We start from the raw sequence: 22,116 nt of genomic DNA on the forward strand, positions 1-22,116 counted from the left end.
CACCAGGCATTGAGTACCCAGCTATGCCACCTGCCAGAGCCATGCCCATGATTTTTAGCTCATAGCGCTGACAATGCAGGACTTTCTGCAGAAGAGGGCCTTTAATGCTACCACGTTAAAATACAAAATAGTCTCCCATGCAAGCACAATTGAATGTCAAAATCACTGCAGGACTTGGCCATGTAGGGAACAAACTCATGGCTAGAAGAAGGGTAACAGATTCTGAGGTCAACCGTGCTACCTGCCCTGTCCAGCCCTTTAAAACAGGGAACCCCAAGAATACTTTTGTGACAAACCATAAATTTCTAAATTGTAATCTGCGGAGTTTAACACCCTGAAATGACACATGTGCTACGAGGCACTTGTGGAGTGCTTCGTAGTAGAGTGCTCAAAATTAATTTAGATTAGGCAGGGTTCTCTGACGTGCAACGACATCACATAGTACACGGGCATTTTTGCATTTTGCCTCCATTAAAATACAACCGCCACAGACCAGGATCAACCCTGCAATCCCATGATCAGTAGCTAAATGCCAAAGCTATTAAACCACCGTAGCTGCTGGCAGACCATTAAGATCTTATGCGTTACGTTCCTATAAAATTGATAACCATTAGAAATGGCTAACTGCTAGCAGTGGAACTGTGGCAGGGTGCTGCACCTTATAGCTACAGTGGAATTGAGCATTGAAGAATGGTCTTAGGGATACCCAAATTGAGGCCTGTATAGATCTCTATGACCACCATTCTACTTTACATCAGTGACTGTCATTTCATTTATAAATGTATCAGCACCATCAACATTGTTCAGCTTGCGACGGTCATGTTTATCATAAGCTAGATCGACTGTATTACCGAGATTTCATATCAAACCTAAGGAACATAGAGCAGAACGATGCAAATCTGATCCACAGCCATCTTCAAGCTTAAAAAAACAAAAAAGCAAAGCTAACCTAATGGCCTCCAAAACACAAGCAATAATCAAAATGCCTAAAACCTTTAATAAGACATCAAGTTCAAGCAAATAAGAATGCTGTATTAATGCTTTAGAGTTCCTTCACATCTCAACATAATGTTAAGCAGAATAAAATTTTAAAACTCATGCACTGCACAGCACATCAGAACAACACAAAGTTCTGCACAGTAAAACAAGATTCAAATTAGCTGCAAGAAAAAAAAAAAAAAGTCGAAACAGAAACAATTGGACTTATCAATGTATTAACAGGAACAAGCACAAACCCAACTTACAACAATAAAGCATATTTTCTACTCATTAACTGATAAAGTGAAAACATTTAGGTCATTTCTTCTGCTTGCTTTTCTCGGCATATGATAAGACAACCTAAGCCCCCATTTAGAGTAAACCCATAGCTGAAGGAAAATTATAAATAGTACTCATGTGCAATGCTTACAAAGTGATAAAGCGTTAAAAAATAACAAAAGGTTGCAGTAGTGCCTAGTGACTGCTACCCCTGAACCTTTTCCCTATTAAAAGCACAGCACAACTACTAATCTTGACACTCATGCAATTTACACACAACTTAATTGAAATGTTTATAAAGGCAAACTTATAAGTTTAGACCCCAAATCTAAACTAACCAACAATACCTGATTGTTGAGCAGTATGTTGCAAAAAACTGATCTGTGATCCCTTTGTCCAACTTTTTCTCTCTGCTAAGTAGTATCATTAGCTTGCTCTCAAGGATCACAGTCGCTTCCTACTGCGCACGTCCAAAACAAATCTTAAACTACGAGAGGAAGAGTGCCTTGCCATTTCTTACTTCGGTTCCAATCTCACCGTTTGTCTCCTGTTCTCAAACATTTTTTTTGCATCAACACTTCTTAGTTGGCACTTGTAAATATTACCCTGCCTAGACCAAGTGTATGAAAAATCTGTTACATGGAGTTTTTGGCACATAAGTAGCCGCGGCTATCATGCGTCCCACACAAGGTTAGATGGTGATGAAATATTAGGTTGAAAATGGCATACATTTAATGGTACTGGCAACTTTTGGATCATATTGTCATAGTATGGCTAATGCCACTGAGTGGAACATCAAATATGAAAGGCTCTTAATGTGAATCAACTGTCAACTTACAGGGCTGTTTATGTCTGCTTTTGGAAATACTTTTAAAGAAGTAGGTACCTAGAGATAAAATGTGCTCCAGTTTAAAGAAAAACAGATGCCAGACCCCCAAGTTATGCTACTAAGCCCAGCAACATTGGCACAAGCTTTCTTAGGCATATTTTATAAAATTGTCTTCCTGGTGCAAAGACAATGTTTGCAGCATGGCAATGAAATATCTCTTGGCCAAACCTTCAATCTGTGAACTAACATGTGAACGACTGCACGGTTCAGATGCCACATGATGAATGAGGCGAGCTCAATGACGACAACTTGCACTGCTTCTACGAAAATCGAGCTAGACAATAGGCGTCCACCTCCACACTTATGCGGCAGAAGCTGGAGTCGCTGGCGAGGTTAATCATGGCAGTGCCAGTAGGGCTGCAAGCAACTACTGCAATGCTGGTTCCTGCCGCTGGGAATGTTCCTAGGAACTCCCTAGCTCTAACCATCTCCACCTTTTCACTGCCCCAAAGCCCTAGGTTCAAACTGCCCTCTCGCATATATGAAGTGGATCCTTCCACCACCCAACTTCGATGCACATATTGAAAAATCCAAATTTGTAGCTTTCTAATGTTATCCTGGCAAGTAAAGACACTCTCCCTCTCACAAAGAAGTTGTATATATATATATATATATATATATATATATATATATATTATATATATATATTATAGACTGCTCTCAAGCATTTCAAGCAAGTTATAGGCACCTTGGAAGGGAACTGAATTTTGTTTTGTATTTTTTTTAGCCATCTGCAAGTCCTAGGGATTTTGTTAGTTATACTGCTATCTCCATTGCACTGGTTAGGGCACGTAACTACAGAATCCATGGACGTGGGTCTGATTCTCACTGTAGCAGCCGTGTTTCGATGGCTGTCTTGTGTTTTAGCTCCGTGTACTGTGCAATGTCGGTGCACATTAAAAAACTCCAGGTGGTTGAAACTAACGAGGAACCTTCCACAACAGCAACCCTCGCAGCTGATGACAGTTTGGGACGTTAAAACCCAAATAGCATACTAGGTACACTTATTTTTTACCACTTTCTGGCACAAGGAAAAATTTCACGCAACACCTAATGATATTTATGCAAAGGTAAGGGAACGTCACGACTTGACGTTTTTTTTTTTACAGTGCATAAATCAGAACATGATGTTTACACCTTAGAATCTTACCCTGGAATGACCTTTGACTAGGGGGTGTGCGAATAATGAAATTTTCAAATACGAATATGGTACAAAAAATCCTTTAAATATCAAATTTTTGATCAGAGAACAAAAAAATAAAAGCAGCTTGCATACAGAAGTTTTGCACAGAAGTGCATGCCCTACCAAAAAATCCAGTATAAACGTACAATCGTCAACGTAACGAAACTTTATGTAAAGAAATTTGTGACATATAAAACATTTTTTAAAATTTCACAATGCCTGCCCCTGAAAACCATGCGCTTTTTTCATAATTTAACGAAGTAATTTTAGGTTGCCCTTTCAATTTAACGAAGTCCTCGCGCATCGCATACAGGTACTAGCAGCCACCTTGACAATCGCATGAGAACTAAAATTTTAGCCAAGACTGACCACATTTTGTATTTGCCCTTTTACATGCCAATTTTGCCAGCAGTATGGAATCTGCGAGCGAAACAAACGGATGATGACAGGAGCGTACCGCTGCGCCATCTGTCGTGTGCATACAAGTTCCGCAGTGCGGAGGTTTCAGGTCACATCACGTCGTATCATACTGTCCAGTCGGGACAGACGGCACTTTAAGGAGGGGAAAGAGTTCAATTGTTTTAGCTAAAGTCGGCCATTCTTCATCCCACCGATCATCAAAGAAAGCCTGTGGTAAGCTGAGATCATGACGCAGCTTGTAGAATCGTTCACTTCAAGCGCAGTTTGCTGCTATCACACGTGGCAATAATTTTGTAGCAGTGAACGGCGCCCCCCCAATAGCTGCGTGCTAAAGCAAACATACTGAAAACCATGCTCGCACAATAGGACGAGTTCAGCAAGCCACCGCCCGCTTTATTGTCAAGGATGTTGGCACTTTGCCAACCCCACCTGACTCCTCGAGCTAATGTCTAGAAAGACACCGTGATGTTCTCACTGCGCAGCATCCTGGCTCGCTGCCGTGGGTTCATTACGTGAATAAATACAGTACGGGTACGAGACCTCAGCAAAAGATTGAAACACCCAAGGTAGCCACGCTGGGGTGGGCGATGCGAATGCGAACATATGATAGCGCCCCCGTTTCCTTAGATGAGCTGATCTCGACTAGTCCCCGTTTGCAAACGTTGGACGATACCAGTGGCGACATCTGGCAGTAGCTTTGAATATTAGGTGCTGCGCTCTCTTTGCGCACAAAGGGAAAAATGATGCGTTCGCATCCGTTTGCAATTATTTATTATATACTCCTGAATAAAAAAGAACATCCGGTGCCCCTGTTAGCATTACTACGGCTAGAGTTTACTTATTTCCTGAATTCGTTATCTGCAAGTTCCCATCTACTAGCAGTGTTCCACGAACCTGTTACTTTATTTGGACAGCTAAAACTTGGGAACCTGAATGTAACGAAATTCCCGATTTCACATAATTTTCGTCTGCATGTAGACCTTCGTTATATCGAGGTTCGACTGTACCATTTCTGTACAGATAGGACCTGCATGAAACTGAGTGGAGCTGTCACTTGGCTGCTGAATCAATAAACTCACGTTAATCCGGCCTTTAAGAAACCAAAAAGAATGTCTGAATTAGGTGAAAGCTTGAATTAACAAATGGGCCTGAAAAGGCTGCCACAAACCATTTGCATCATCACAGTAATATTATCTAACGAACAACTGTATGATAGTTGTCTCTGCATCTGAGAAAAAAACGATGCGAGAACAACATTGTTTTTTTCTTGGCTTCGTCTAGTGCTTTGCTTTGTACACACAGTCAAAAAGTTCCTCTGTTTCAAAAAGGAAGGTCCCCTTGATAAAACGGTCCCATCGCATTTTGAAGGTGCTTCACTACACAGTCCACACAGTCAAAGATTCATGTAAAGCGCGCAGTGCAGTTAAACTGTGGCGATTTCAAAAATTTTGTTCATGTATTCAATAATTTTTTAGTATTCAGAAATTTAGAAAAATCAGTTTTTTGAGTATGAATCGTATTCGAAATTTCGAATATTTACACACCCCTATTGTTCAAGACTAGTTTACATAAATTCGGTTTGGTTTGGGGGTTTTTCCAAATGTCCCAAAGCGACTCAGGCTATGAGACAGACACCGTAGTGGAGGACTAAAAATTTCGGCCACCTGGGGTTCTTTAACGTGCACTGAAATCGTACAGAACAGAGGCGCCTTGCTTTTCACCTCCATCGAAAAGCGGCTACTGAGGCCGGGATTCGATCCCGCATCCTTGGCCACAGTAGTCAAGCACCGTAACCACTGCGCCACCCCGACGGGGGTCCATTCACATGCATTCCACATTCTTCATTAAATACACAGTATACTAAACGATCATGTAAAAATTTCTTGGCAGGCTCTACCGAATCTTTTCAAGTTCAGACCTACTTTCAGCAATGAGGTACAATAGTGCAAATGGCTAAATTAGTCGAGAGTGTACAAATATTTCTAATTCCAAAAATGAATCCAATATATTAGTCACAAAGTTCATGTTTGATTCAGACAACCAATATCGAAATTTTTCATACATTTCCCAACAACTGAATGCAACCAACTATCAACACCTGATCCGGACGAAATCACAATAGCAAATTATCTGAAGATAGAGCTGAAAGGGTCAGTAAAATAATCGAAGTAAAGTTTACTTTCATCATTAAGCGTGGTTTGTAATTGCTCAAAGTTGTTTTCGCTTAAAGCTCATACTTCAAAAAGTGCTGCTAGATCTTAATTTAATCCTTTTACTACCATGTCCTCAAACAAAAATTATAACTCTGCTGTGTATGCAAACTTCTGCCTCTTCATTCTCTTGTCTGATGTCTACTGATTGGACCAGTTGCATAACCTGTAGCACGCATAATCAGATGGCACAGGGGCTGCTTGCACAGGTTAACTTGGATGGGCTGCTATGTAGAGGTGTGACCAGCAAGACAAACAACCATGCCTACATTGCTCCAATCGCATAGTTCACTTTTATGTCACTTATCTGATGCGCAGGCAACAGCCAGCATGACAGTGATCAGAAGGTCCCACTGCTAGGAAAACCAATAGTCAAATGGTGCATCAGCCTGTGTCAGCCAAGTCCTGCTGTGCGCATTTTCGGGTGTTGCTTGGCGCATAGTCACTCTCTCTTGTTTTGTTTTAAAGGTATCTCATTGAAAGAATGCATGTCACTTCTGTTTGTGCAGTTGTTGTCCTCTTGGAGCACATGGAAGCTGTGCCACTCGTTGCATTATTCGTAGTTTACGCAGTTAAGCGTAAGCATTGCAGTAGGGGCATGTGTTGAAATATTACGCGGCATAATATCTGTTCAAGAGGCTGAGGTGCGGAACTATACTAGTTCCGCACTGCAATGTGATATTTGAAGGATTTTTTTTTTGTTTTCTGCTATTCATATTTGAAATTTCAATATTCGCACACCACTACTATTCGCACACACCTCTTGCCTTAAGCAGGAACTTGTGTTATGCCAAATGGCAATGCATTTGTGATTAAACCTCTCATTATTCCTTTGTTTGGCCCAGCAATGCACATGAGTCCTCTTTTGATGAAACCATGAAGCAAGCACAGCGGTAACGCTACCACACATTCTACAGTGCTCACAAGAACACTGTGACACAAGACAAATTCAGTCAGTGCACAGTACAATATCCTAGGTACCCCCAGAATACAAGTGAGCCTTCAGATGAAATATTCCTTAAATGGAATACTTGGTGTGTGCACATATTGATCTAACACAGTCGAACCTTGTTATAATGGACATGAATTTAGTGCAATATAGGCTAATATAAAGCAAAATAAAATTTGAAGCTCAACAGCTTAACGAAGCAAGTTTTTGTATTCAAATGGCTCAAAATGCATAAAAGAGTCGAAAAAATACAAGAAACGCAATATTTCGATCGAGGGAAGCACCTACAGCACAAGTGTGCGAGTCTCCCACATGGCCGCATGCTGTGTAATCTAGGGTTAACTGAAGGAACTATAATCAGCAGCCTAGTGGCAAGTCATCGTTTGAACCATCGCCTCATCGCCACGCCAACCATATGGCCCCTGCTACCACTTCTATTGTGTACTGGAACTGGGAGGTGTGTCATGCACAAGCAGAAAATGGGCCATATCAGCGATAAAAGCTCAGGGTGGCATGAGAGGGCACTACGTGCAGAAGGAGAGCTGTGAGCACGAAGAAGACAGCTTGGTGAGCTGGCTTGTAATTCTGCTTCGTTTAAATGCCTCAAGCTTCCCCTGATGCATTAGACTGTGCTAGTTTGCACCTAATGGTCACAGCAAACTGTGGCCAGCGATTGTGAAAGGAAAAGTGCACGCAGGAAGGCAGAGACAGCCAGTTTTAAGGATATCGAATAAGGTCACAGTAAGAAATTTCTCTAAGTATAGAAGGAATTAAATTTCTTATATGTTAACATATATCATCATTATTATGATCACCACGGCCTAATGACCCCCCCCCCCCCCCCCCCCCCTCCGCCCTTTGCGCTCAAATGTATAAGGATTGTATGAATACGAAACAGGCTGCCATTTTTTAAATTTTTGCAATTTTTGTCAGTGGTTTTCAGATCCATTGTTTCTGCAATTTCGTAGTAAGCTTTAATAAAATCATTAACATAATTTCTAAAGCCCAATACGGAGAAATATCACTTTCTCCCCTTTGAACAAAATGATGTGCGAAGCAGGCCACCAGCAGCTCATTCTCTCTCGCTCTATTTCTCTCTCCACCGGTGCTTGAATCACTATAGAGACCCCCATCCGATGGAGCCAGACATTTAATTAAGCACTGATGATCGCCTTGTTAGGTTATCGGAATATGCCGTACGGGATATGAGGAAACGGTAGTCAGCACAAAAATATGCCTCGGCAGTGTCTCTACATACTAACAAAGCTATGAAAAGAGCGCTTAAAAGGAAGTAAACCAATGAAAAGGCAATACAGCAGCAGTTCATTGTAGAGTTAAATGGCAACACAAAATGACTGCAATTCCAAGCGTAGCAAACTGGCTGAAATATTTCATTGGGAACTAGTACAAGAGTAAAAAAAAAAAAAAAAAAAAAAAGGCTACTGTCCGGCATTTTTCAGCATAAATGTTCTCCAGGAAGCTGTCACAGCTAGGAGCTTGGGCAATGTAATGCCATGAATGAGCTACCCAGTGATGGGGTACCATGGGAGCGCTAACAATGATTGCTCTTCTTTGCATAGCAGCCATCGCAAAATGCAGCATATTACAAAGCATGCCTCATCGCTTCCCCATTTTCTCAAGCTCGTGTTACATCATGGCACAATCGCGTCGGAATGTAATGTGAACTTGGCAGCAAGCAAATATTTGGCAGAAACACAGCCAGAAAATGCCTCTGCACCTACTCACTACAGTGGAATCTTGTCGATATGATTCTCACAGGAATTGCAAATTAAATCCATTATTCAAAAAAGCGTATTATCCAAACACAGAACCCAAAAACATCGCGATAAGAAACGTACTCGGCACAGAGCCTCCGTTTATTACCATGCTTTGATTACCTAGTCATTTTGCACTAAATTTTTTGTTTTTCAATGCGTAGGAGCAAGCATTTCTGAAACTGATAGAAATGAGTGGTGTTTCATTGCTTCGCTCTGCACCCATGACAAAGCTGCAAAGCAAGCCTTAAACATGGTGCTCTGCAAGGTCAGCACTGCAGATTGCAACAGCGAAGGCATGAAACTGAGAGACCAGTAATGAAAATTTTGGAAAAAAAAAAAAACAGGGGTGGGGGGGTCAATACATGATCAAATATTACTAAAATATTGGCCACGAGCACTGCCATTACTGCAGCATTCGCTCCCCACTAGCACTTTTCCACTGCTTCTAGGAAAAAAAAATTGAAACCACGTGAATTTTTAATATATTTCCACGATCACATTAGCCATATGTGTGCTCACTGGAAACGATAAAAAAAAAAATTATTAGGCAAAAAAAAAGGAAAGAAAAATTTATTCAGCAGGATTGTATGAACATGCTTTGGTGTATCGCCTGCATGAAGCTGTGCCTTCCTACCAGTGCTCGCCGCAACGAGGTTGCCTCATGAGAAGGGTCAGCCAGGAAGGTGCTTTGGAGTGCACAAGCGGACCGTCTGCATTTGAGCATACCGTATTTACTCGCATAATGCCCGCACCCCCAACATTGGGCGTCAAAAAGTTGGATTTTTTTTTTACTCGCATAATCATCGCACCACCAATATTACCACCAGGAGAGAGTCGTATGCTAGTAGTAACAAGCGCCTACTTTTAAGCGCTACTGAACCTAGCTAGTATTGTGTGCATGCATTACCAGGCGGCGCTAGCGTGCTCAGGTCATCATCATCATCATAGGTATGCTCGTCTTTCCTTTTTTTTTACTTCCATGATGCTCGTAGTCGCCATTTTGCGAGGTGCGCCTCCGCGTCGTCATTGTTCCTTCGTTCCGTCCGTGTTAACTTGCTTGTTCCACCGTCTACAGTCTTCTTGGTGCCGCATCACAAGGGGGCAGTATGCAAGTTATACAGCTGCTTTAAGCTGAAAACTTTCGAGTACGCGCTACAGCATAGCAACCACACTGCCAGCAGGCACTTTGGCGTCAACGAGTTCTGCGTAGTACACTACTGCAGACAACGATTGCAGTGCCGACACGGACTCTAATGAAGTCTCGGATCAAGAGTAGAACTGTATGGTCTGCTGTCAGCATTATACCACGAAACGCGGGGAGTGACATTGAGGCTACGTGTGGCAAATAAAGTGCTTTTGGCGACCTTGTACTTTTATAACAAGGTTAAGTGTTGCTTGAAAGTAATGTTTTGGTTGTATTTACTGTAAGGGTGCGTTGAAGCTCAGGTCGGTGTTCAGGTCGACCGTTTACCTAGCGCGTCAGTCTCTTGCGTCTTCGTCTTTTGTCTGCCGTCTTCTTTTTCTAGCACGCGCCTTTCGACGTACGCTCGTCGTCTTTGTCATCGTCGACAATCACCGAGCGTTGGTGTGACACTACAATTATCCCCGGGAGAAAAAAGAGGCATCCTGCCGACTCATGGTGTGGACACAACAGGCGGGTCGTAACAGGGCTTGAGGCGGTCAACGTGCACTGTTTCACGCCCGCGGCGACGCATATCCGGTGTCGGTACAAGCGGTTCTATAACGTAGTTCACCGGAGAGGTCTGGCAAATAATCCGATATGGGCCATGGTATTTGGAAGCAAGTTTGGTAGAGAGGCCGGAAGGGGTGGCAGGAACCCAAAGCCACACGAGGGAGTCTGCGGTGTATGAAGGAGCTGGACAAGACGGTGCGCGAAGGAACTGCTGGTGACCTTGGTTCTGGGTTGTAAATGAGCGGGCCAACTGGCGACATTCTTCTGCATATGCTGCTGCTTGAGAGACGGTGGTCGCTTCGGAGGTATCAGGGCGATAAGGAAGTATCGTGTCCATAGTTGAGGTGGGTTCACGGCCGTATAGAAGAAAAAAGGGGGAGAAGCCGGTCGTGCTTTGTATGGCAGTATTATAAGCGTACGTGACGAATGGGAGAAGCCGGTCCCAGTTTGAGTGGTCGGACGCGACATACATGGCCAGCATGTCACTTAAGGTGCGGTTAAAACGTTCTGTCATGCCATTTGTCTGCGGATGGTAGGCCGAGGTAGAACGGTGGACAATGCGGCACTGCTGAAGAAGGGCTTCAATGGTCTCAGAAAGAAAAACACGGCCACGGTCACTGAGCAATTCTTTAGGTGAACCATGGCGCAGGACGAGATGGTGCAGGACGAAAGACGCAACGTCTGGCGCCGACGCAGAAGGTAAGGAAGATGTTTCTGCGTAGCGGGTAAGGTGGTCAACAGCCACGATGACCCAACGGTTACCAGCTGGAGTGACTGGTAGTGGCCCGTAAAGATCAATACCAACACGATCGAATGGTCGGCTGGGGCAGGGCAAGGGCTGCATCGGAACGGTGGAGTGGTGTGGAGGGTTTTTGCGGCGTTGGCATTCCTGGCATGCGCGAACGTAATGACGCACGAAGCGGTACATACCCTGCCAGTAATAGCGGAGGCGAAGACGAGTGTAAGTTTTCAACACTCCGGCGTGGGCACACTGAGGATCGGCGTGAAAAGCGGCGCATATTTCCGAACGGAGATGCCGAGGAATGACAAGGAGCCACTTGCGTCCGTCGGAAAGGTAGTTTCGGCGGTAAAGCATGCCGTCGCGGATGGAAAAGTGACGAGCTTGGCGGTGAAGCGTTCGTGAAGCTGGGCGCAGAGAAGGTGTAGATAAAAGCGTGAGAAGAGAAGCGATCCAAGGGTCTTGCCTTTGTTCATTGGGCATGTCGGCAATTTCTAGCGAAAATGAGTCACTTATGGTGATAGCTGTCGAGTCAGAGCTACATTGAAGAGGTGACCTAGACAGGGCGTCGGCATCAGAATGCTTACGGCCTGACCGGTAGGTAACCTGAATGTCGTACTCTTGTAAGCGGAGGGCCCAACGAGCAAGACGGCCGGATGGGTCTTTAAGGGTGGACAACCAGCAGAGTGCGTGATGGTCCGTAACAACAGAAAAGGGACGACCGTAGAGATATGGGCGGAACTTCCCAATGGCCCAAATGATGGCCAAGCACTCCTTTTCGGTTACAGAATAATTCTTTTCGGCCTTTGTTAAGGTACGGCTGGCATAAGCAACAACGTACTCTGGGTTGCCGGGCTTTCGTTGTGCAAGGACAGCGCCGAGACCTACACCGCTGGCATCAGTGTGAATTTCGGTAGGCGCCGTAGGGTCAAAATGGCGGAGAATCGGAGGCGACACTAGAAGGCGCCGAAGTGTCGAAAAGGCCTCATCACAGTCGGATGTCCAAGACGAAAGAATGGCGTCACCGGCAAGGAGATCAGTCAGCGGCGAGATGATCGAAGCGAAATTGTGGACGAAGCGACGAAAATACGAGCACAGCCCGATAAAACTACGCAGCTCCTTTAGGGAAGTTGGGCGTGGAAACTCAGCTACTGCACGGAGTTTCGCAGGATCTGGACGAACACCGTCTTTCGAAACAACGTGTCCCAATATAGGAAGCTGGCGAGCCCCGAAGCAGCACTTTTTCAAATTTAGTTGCAGGCCGGCATCAGTCAAACACTTTAGCACACGCTCGAGACGGTCCAAATGTGACGTAAAATCTTTTGAAAACACGACGACATCGTCTAGGTAACAAAGACAGTCATGCCACTTGAGTCCGCACAGGATTGTGTCCATCATGCGCTCGAAGGTGGCCGGCGCGTTGCACAATCCAAACGGCATGACGTTAAATTCATAGAGACCATCAGGTGTCACAAAGGCGGTTTTTGGTCGATCGTCAGCTGCCATGGGTACCTGCCAGTAGCCCGAGCGAAGATCCAGAGATGAAAAGAATTCGGCACCTTGAAGGCAATCCAGAGCGTCATCAATACGTGGAAGGGGGTATACGTCTTTTCGCGTTATCTTGTTCAAACGCCTGTAATCAACACAGAACCGTATAGAGCCATCCTTTTTCCTCACGAGAACAACTGGAGAAGCCCAAGGGCTGTGCGAAGGCTGGATGACGCCACGCTGAAGCATGTCATTAACGTGCTCGGTGATGACTTGACGTTCAGCAGCCGATACCCGATAAGGGCGCTGGCGTACCGGGGCGTGCGTACCGGTGTCGATGCAGTGAGTGACTACGGATGTGCGCCCCAAAGATGTCCGAGGAAGGTCGAATGAGGAACGGAAGCGCTGCAGCAAGCTGACGAGCTGGTCGCGTTGATCTGCTGAAAGGCTGGCATCCAGACAGCCAGAAAAAGCTGCAGTGGAGTCGTCGTTCGGTACAGAAGCGGGCAAGTCAATAGTATCGAGTTGCAGTGGGGTTGGGTCTTCTGAGACAGCAGATGTCATAGCGTCATCAAAGGACTCGACATGACCAAGACGTTCTCCCCGAAGAAGCGTTGACGGACAAGGCGACGGGTTAGAGACGTATATGGCGCTGTAGCCACCACAGAAAGTCAGAAGGGCGAAAGGCAGGACTAAGCAATGGCGACGATTAGCTGCGTGAGTCGGAGTGAACAGAACTGTCGAATCAGAAAAGCCGGCGCAGGAAACGGGCACGAGGACGGTAGAGCAGGCGGGGATGTCAGTATCTTCGGCCACAGTTATCTTATCGATGTAGAGCGGTGTATCAGACGAGGCGGCCGGTGAAAGCGGAGACAATTCGATGCTGGCTCGGGCACAATCAATAATGGCATGATGACTAGTGAGAAAGTCGCAACCCAGAATCAGTTCGTGAGAGCAGTGAGGCAGCACAAAAAATTCGGCGACGTACAAAACACCCTGAATGACAATTCGAGCTGTGCACGCCGCAAGCGGTTGAATGCGATGTGAGCTGGCAGTTCGGAGAAAAAATTTCGAAACAGTCGTCGTAACTTTACGAAGTCGGCGGCAAAGGTTGGCACTTATAACAGACACAGCGGCGCCAGTGTCCACAAGAGCGAGAACTGCGACGCCATCAACAAACACTTCGATAACGTTGGTCGGGGAAGACGGAGGACTTTCACAAGTAGAGGAAAACGCAGTTCTTGCCTCCGGAACTGCGGCTGTTAGTTTTCCTCCGGGCCAGCAGGAGAGCGACGGCGCAGCGGCGAGAGGGAACGACGGCGGGGAGACGGCGATCGACGGGAGGAGTGGGAGGAGCGGTCAGGATAAGATGAGTCCGTAGAAGTGCCAGCAGGGACAGGGGGAGGGGAAGGTTCAAAGTTTGAACTGTAGTTGTAACTGTACAGGCGGGGGCCATTGCGGTATGACTGCGTGCGCTGGCGACAAAGCCGGGCGACGTGGCCAGGAACGCCACATGAATAACAGATTGGGCGGTTGTCGGAGGTCCGCCATGGATTGTTGACCGGACGTCGAGGAGGCAGATAAGGGCGGGGCGGAGGTGGAGGCGGTGGTAACGGCGCAGCATACGCGACAGGGCAGGGTGGTGGTCTGGCGGCGACAGCGGCGTACGTTAACGGGGCTGTCACAGGCGCAATTTGAGAACTTGGCGGTAAAACTTCTGCAACTTGCTCCTGGATGGTGCGTCGAAGTGCAGAATCTATCGATGGGGTGGTTGCGGCAGAAGCAGGGAGGAGCGATAGTTGACGAGCCACTTCCTCCCGTATAAAGGCCTTGATCTCAGGAAGGAGGGAAGGTGGTTCAGAAGTGAGACTGCATGCTGTCGGAGGTACGAATAACCGATCGTTCACGAGAGAACGCCGGGTAGAAGCTCGTTGCCTTTTGAGGACGTCGTAACTCTGACAGAGCTGAACTACCTCGACGACGGTTTGGGGGTTTCTGGCCGTCAACATGTGAAATGCATCGTCGGAGATTCCCTTCACGATTTTGGTGATCTTGTCAGCTTCGGACATGCAAGGATCAACACGTCTACAAAGATCCACAATGTCCTCTATATAGCTGGTGAACGATTCATCGGGATTCTGGGCGCGGGCTTCGAGGCGTTGTTCGGCGCGCAGTTTGCGCACAGCGGGGCGGCCGAACACCTCGGAAAAGCTCGTTTTGAAGGCCGACCAGGTGGGTAGGTCGGGTTCGTGGTTGCGGAACCATAAATTTGCTACATCGGTCAGGTAAAAGAGGACGTTGGCTAACTTCGTGGTGTCGTCCCACTTGTTGTAGGCGCTTACACGTTCGTAGGAGGATAGCCAGTCGTCTACATCTTGGTCGTCGGCGCCACTGAAAAAGCTGGGGTCACGCTGGCGAAGCCCACCGGAGCACAGGATGGTAGGGGAACAGGTGGGATCAGTCGAGTGTGGAGTGGCGGTCTGGCTTGTTGCCTCAGGCATAGCGGATGGCCGAGCGAGTGTGCGGCTGCGAAGCTCCAGCTTGAGAGGAGGGAACGAAGAGCAGCCTCCACCAAATGTAAGGGTGCGTTGAAGCTCAGGTCGGTGTTCAGGTCGACCGTTTACCTAGCGCGTCAGTCTCTTGCGTCTTCGTCTTTTGTCTGCCGTCTTCTTTTTCTAGCACGCGCCTTTCGACGTACGCTCGTCGTCTTTGTCATCATCGACAATCACCGAGCGTTGGTGTGACACTACATTACAATAGCTGGCCTAAGAATCCTGATTCACACCTATTTAAATTTGCTTTTAGTGCTTCAAAACATTAGCTCAAAAATTTTCCCTGCATAATTATTGCCCCCCCCCCCCCCCCCCCCAACTTAGCATCACGGTCCGCGAAAAAAAGTGCGAGCATTATGCTAGTAAATACGGTATTCCAGAAAGATCTTTTTTTGCCATGTGCACCGAAAATGCTTAGCTCTAACCAAAGTCGAATATTTAGCGGAATCCCCCAAGGTGGCGTAATTTCTAGTAAGGGAGTAATTACTCATTGGCATCTACCTAAGCACAGCCATACGACTGCAAAGGAAAGCTGTACAGCTTTCCTTTGCAGTCGTATGGCTGTGCTTAGGTAGATGCCAATGAGTAAAGCTTTCTCAGAAACTTCGTAGGTAAATAAAAATTTGTCCTGATCCGGGGATCGAACCTGGGACCACAGCCTTTCTGGGGCAATCGTTCTACCGAGCTAAGCAGGAAATTCCTTGGGGGATTCCCCTAAATATTCAACCAAAACTATTCCCACTTCGAGTTATTGATCAATTCACTCTCGCCCTACCATCTGACCTGCTGACCGTCCTTGTCAGCCCATTTGGTAGAGCAACTGCCCCAGAAAGGCGGTGGTCCTGGGTTCGATCCCCGGACCAGGACAATTTTTCTTGAACTACGAAGTTTCTGAGAAAGCTGTACAGCTTTCCTTTGCAGCTGTATGGCTGCGCTTGGGTGGATGTCAATGAGTAATTATTCCCTTATTAGCTATAACCAAGGCGGCCTCATAGAAGCAACTTGAAAGCATAGCAGGAAGATGACACAAAAGACATCAACAAGGGCTAATATGGTCGGTCTGCGCAACACCTGCTAAAGGCTACTCACACACTTGCCATTTAACTACCTTGGTGTCAGCTATAAAGGGCGTTCCAGGAGCGATAGTGTTCAATGTTTAATAAGCAAAATTTTAAAATCCAATTCTGAAGCCGTTCATGCATTGTATAGTACCATCCAAGAAAAAAAAATGTCATAGCGGAAAAACACTGCTGCATACAAGCAGAAATATTCCGAGAAGCAATGGTTGTTTGGTTTGATTTATGGCGTTTAACGTCCCAAAGAGATTCAAGGCTATGAAAGACTACGTACAGTCGAACCCGCATATAATCGAACCTGGATAATTTGAATTTTGGTTATATTGAACTCATGAAATATCCCCTTGAAAATCCCATGTAAAAATATAGGAAAGCTGCATCGTATATCGAACTCAATTACACCGGTCGTTCGATATATCTCGAACTCCGCACCACGCACTGGAAGGTTCGCCTTCCCCAAAGACGATCGCATCACCCTTGGCCGTTTGCCGCATGAAGTATTCAAGCCACGCGCAGAAGGAATGCGAGATGACAGTTCGATGACGGCTAGTCTAGTGCAGCGCCGCAGGTCGTGCCCTTTCCCCAACGACACGCGCATGTGCAGCGCTCGATTGCCGCACGCCAGCATGTGACGTTTGCAAGCCATGTGAGTGAAGGAACGACAGGGAATCGGTTTGGCAAACGACCGGTACGGAGCAGACGCAGCCAATGCAGCCGTGGTGTTCGGCAGAGAGGAAACAATGCGATAGAGCGAAGTGCAAGGGTGTACCCATTCTTCTGCCATGCCTTCTCTCTCCTTCCTCACTCTTTCCCAGTCTTCGTTCGCAGCAGCACGCACTATGCACGCGCCAAGCTAGCTCGGCACATGGCAGGCAGAACGTCGGACGCTTTCTCTAGAGTGTGCTCTGAACCCTCTGCATGCGGTGGCTGACATGCGATGCACGCCTCGTGTCATTGTGCTGAACGTGTGTAAGCTATGGCGACTACAAACGTTAAGAAGTGGCACATCTGTTTTTTTTTCCAAGAGTCGTCCATCCTTGTCGTGCTGAACGTGCTGTGCAGCGTTAGATATGGCAGCTGCGGACATAAGAAGCAACAAATTTTTTTTGCGAGTCGTCCATCCTTGCATCCATGAATTAACGAAAGCATGCGGTCAGCTGTGATCATGACACCGGCTTTTAGCATAGTTCGCTTTAAACGGCATCTGCAGCTATCACGCTTTCCAATGATTTTGTGGCAGTGGACTACACCCGCCCCAAGCGAGGTGTGATAGTTCGCTCCCCTGCCACCCCCCCAGCAGGAGCTATCAAAAGATAAACACGCCATGATGTTATCGCTGCGCAGCATCTTGGCGGGCTGCCAATAAATAAGCTGTGAATGTGACGGCCGAAACAGAGGGACGCGTGACCGACATGCAAGCGAAAATGCTCGCTATTTCTGCCGCGGCGACGCAAAAACCTGTTTTGAGCTGCCGCAGTGGCTCGAGCGACGCAATTCTAACAAGTTGGAAATTTTTCACTCTGTCGCTGCCGCTCGTCGCCGAGTTCGCTCAATCGCTTGCATGTGAACCGGCTTTGACACCTTTTTCTTTTTTGAAAATTCTCGGGGGCAAAAGTGGAGGGTGGGTTCATTACGCGAGTGGGTTGATTACGCGACAAATACGGTATAATTTTCCACGATTGTAAGCGGCGCCTTATGCCAATTTCTGTATACCGAATTATCAATATATCGAATTATTTTGCGATCCTCTCTGAGTTCGATATATCCGGGTTCAACTGTAGTGGAGGGCTCCACAAATTTCGACTACCTGGGGCTCTTTAATGTGCACTGACATCGCATAGCACGTGGGTGCCTTGCTTAGCCCGTAAAAGTTTTGATAAATATGCAAGTTGTAAGTGTATGATTGGAGAGCACACATTTAAAATGCAGAAACAATGTAATGCTTAGTTTAAACATTTAACTGTCTGTGACGTGACATCTATTTTTAAAGTGAGCACCAAGAAATGGGGCAGTATACGACGGCCTTTATCACCAATAAACTGCCTAAAGGTACTGAAAGAAATAGTCCTCCATTTTAGATGTACAGTCGAACCGCGTTATAACGAACACTGATACAGCGAATTATCGGATATAACGAAGTAAAAGCAAAGTTTGGTTGGCTGTGCTTTATTTCTATGGGAGTTCTATCTGTATAACGAAATGAAAAACTGAAAATTTGACACTAAATCGGTTATAACGAAGCATATTTCGTATTCACACGACTCAAAATCCGCAAAGAAGCAAAAAAAAAAAAAAAAAAAAAATTTTCAATACGCTAAATTTCGGTTTTATCAATCGCCTCCACCTAAAATGTGTTTGAATCACCCGCGCTTTCATATGCCACGCCATCTAGGGACCGCGAATGAATCTAGCATCAACGGCTGCCTGGCATGTGACCGGCACGTGATCGAACCACCTCCCGTGTCGCCTCCACCTAAAATGTGTTTGAATCACCCACGCTTTCGCACGCCACGCCATCTAGGGACCTCGAGTGAATCTAGCATCAACGGCTGCCTGGCATGTGACCTGCACGTGATCGAACTACTGCCCGCGTGCCCCTGCCCCTACTTTTCGCCGACCCGCGCGTGTGCTCACTTTCCTCGAGGTCATGCCATCGTCTTGCAGCATGGCGGCGCCGAAACGCAAAGCAGTTTCTCTTGAAACAGAGATAAAAATATTCAGGGCGGTCGACAGCGGTGAAGGTGAAGGTGAAGCGGACAATTTCGACAAGACGACATGCCGTCAACTGGCGGTTCCGAATGTTACGTTCGAGGACTTTATTGCTGCCGATGACAACTTGGCTGTGGCGCCCGAATTGACCGACCAAGAAATTGTCGATCAGCTGCTTCCTACAGATGATGCTACGAGCAGCGATAAGAGTGAAGAAGGCGAAGAGCGAGCTCTCAGCAGCGCCGAGGCCGCCGATATGGCGAGGAAATTGAGAAGGTACCTTGAGAACCTACCTGTGGCCAAATCAGCTGACATTGGGGAAGCGCTGCACAGTGTCGATTTCGTTGAGAAATTTATTCTATCGAATAGTGTGAAGTGCCGCCAAATGAAGATTACATCGTTTTTTTAAATAAATCAGTTCTACGTGGCCTAAATCCCGATTTGTATGCTCATTTTTGCTTGGCAGTGCAAAATGAAAGGTAAGGTTTCGCGTGCTTATACCACGCTTTAAAGAAAAAAAAATGCTTTTTTTTTCTCAGCTCTGTGCTTTCCATTTTAGGGTAGCCTTTACTTGGGTTTATGAACAGAATATTTTTGGAGGAATTTGTGTGTACTTTTACAACGAATATCGGATATAACGAACGAATTTCCGCGCAAAATGAGACTTTGTTATAACGAGGTTTGGCTGTACCACGATCACATTTCATGTCAATCAGCATTTAGCAGAGCATGAAATAAAGCTTGCTTCTTCGGACAATCTGCAACCACTACAGCGGCGCGCTAGAAAGTACATTAGTCTTAAGACTGACCCATCTAACTATCAGTTCTCTTTGGTAAACACTGCACCACAGCACTGCCATAAAGCAACGCAATTCAGCAGGAGACAATGAAGAAAATGACGTACAGAAGCAGGTGCCGTGCGTATTCTCGCTGTGCTGCAAGCATTACTACAGCACTCCTCTGACTGCTAGCACCCTCAGTGCTCTTCATCACTATCAAATCGCCCTCATTGCTTCACACCTTGGACGACACATTTCTCAATATTCTAGTACCATTTCTGCAGACACGCGTGCAAACCAAGCCCAAGTTCACGACTTCATCATTTCTGTCACACAAAATAGCAACACGAAAGCACAAAGCAGGTTTGCTTAAGGTGAAAGTGAAGATTAGCAGCACAAGAAAAGGAAGTTGTCGCCAATTTCAGTGTTGCACTTAGCAATCTGTCTAAATGGAAGGAAGGTGATTGAAGACACTCTCAAAAGGCACCATGAGGAACAACCAAAAATGCGTTAGCCCTTGTGACCATGACAACAAGCGCTTTTGAACGTTACATATGAGGACTTCGCCTCTGCACTAACAACTTAGCTGTGACGCAGCAGCACCTAAACTGAGAGACCAAGAATTCTTATCAGCTGATTTCTGCAGGAAATTGAGGGACAACCTAGAAAAAGTTGCTAATCAGCTGACGTCGAGAAAGTGCTACAGTGTATTGATATGGTCGAAAACTTCATCCTCTCAAATACCGTCAAGAGTCGCGACAAAAACTGAGTTTTTTAAATAAATCTGTGTGTGCGTGGCCAGCACACCTATTTGTGTGTTCATTTTTTCTTTCCAACATGGAACAAAAGGTGAGCTTTCACATGTTCATATCAAGCTGCAAATTAAAAGTTGTGTGTCTTTGCACCTTTGTGTTGTCTGTCTTATGGCCTTTGCTTACAGACTTCTTAGGAATCGGTGCGCATAAGACATAATGAATTAATTTTAGCCAAAAATTCAACTTTGTTATAACGAGGTTCGAGTGTATTCATGATGGCTCACTTTTGATGCCCATAACTCCATGCTCTCATTTTGACAACAGCAAGTCCTGCCTCGCTTATGCTGTCTCATCGCAACTTATGTCCCCTCAGAAAGCTTACTGAATAAAATCAAGCGACTCAGTTCACAAAAGCTCCCACTAGGGCCGATATTCTAGAAGTGTCTGCTAAAGGAAAAGTTTAAATGGGTGTGTGTGGCTTGAACTGGGCACATTCTCCTGCTCCAAAACATGGCAAAGGCTACAAGGGGTGTCCTAGGTCTCGTTGACAGTATAGCATGCCATCATGGTCCGGCCGCAGAAGATGACAGCCCCAGCACGCCTGCCAAGCATGCGCAGATTGGATTTCGTGGCTCCTCAACTGAATGCAGGAGGCGCACTGTCCCGTTCCCGCCTGGCTGAGCGGGCCCTGCCAAATATATTTGTGGAGACCCGACAACGACTCATGTCTGTGATTCATCTCCGCAAATTTGGTGACGATGGCACGCTATAACAGCATACAAACTCCCACAGTTTAGGAACAAAAATGTTGCCCTTCTTGCTTTCGTATGTTCCAAAATAAATCGGAAGAATTTAGAGCAGCCGTTTCACAACATGCACAAACCTGCACCTAGCTCCAACGAACAGGCGTGGAAAGAAACAGACATTCCCTGTCTGGGTATTCCCCAAAATTAGAGCCTTGCCTTGTTCCCACAAGCAGACTCATGGCCCCTATCCCAACCAGCAAAACACAGATGCCCCCAGCTCAAGCTTTGGCTCAGTGGTATTCAGTCACATGCCATTGTGCATGGGTGTACAATAAAATCTTCACAATTCGATGAGAAGGGATGTGTTACAAGGAATAGCAAGACTTGAGAGTTGGTACTCTGTTATTACAAAAGAAAGTGTACAAGCATGTGACCCCCATGGAAAGTACCACAACTGATTTTCTATCCTTGTGACCAGCCTCGTATCAAATGCAATAACAAATGGTACCCTCCTGCTTCCTCATGCTCACACCTTTGCATAGGGCCATACATGTGCCACCCCTTCTTACATAACCCTGCTCAACATGTCTGCACCAAACAGAAGCATAGGTTTTGTTTCTTAAGGAAGTGTAGGTCCGTGCATGCACGATTTCGGTACTTCTTAATGAGCACTTATTTCACTAGATAGTGATCCGTATTTCAGCAAAAAAGAAAAAAAAGAAACAGCAGAAAAGAGCAGAGAAACATTGAGGGTGGCACACCCAACCATACAGCCTTTCTTTTTTCCGTCTCTTCTACGCCATTTTGTTGAAAAACCGCCAAATTCACAAGCAAAATTCTAAACAAGAAATAAAAAGAAAATGATTATTCGCATGGAGGCTCCACAATATTAC

The 22,116-nt window shown here is 45.9% G+C and overlaps 1 protein-coding gene across 4 annotated transcripts in view; it reads right to left on the minus strand.

Moving 5' to 3' along the window:
* The window catches only part of LOC146205916 (eukaryotic translation initiation factor 4E-binding protein Mextli-like), a 131,643-nt gene that overhangs the window by 64,099 nt on the left and 45,428 nt on the right, over window positions 1–22,116 (minus strand). The window lies entirely within an intron of this gene.

Source organism: Amblyomma maculatum, chromosome 1, assembly GCF_055883805.1.
Source record: "Amblyomma maculatum isolate TAMU_Amacu chromosome 1, ASM5588380v1, whole genome shotgun sequence".
NCBI lineage: Eukaryota > Metazoa > Arthropoda > Arachnida > Ixodida > Ixodidae > Amblyomma > Amblyomma maculatum.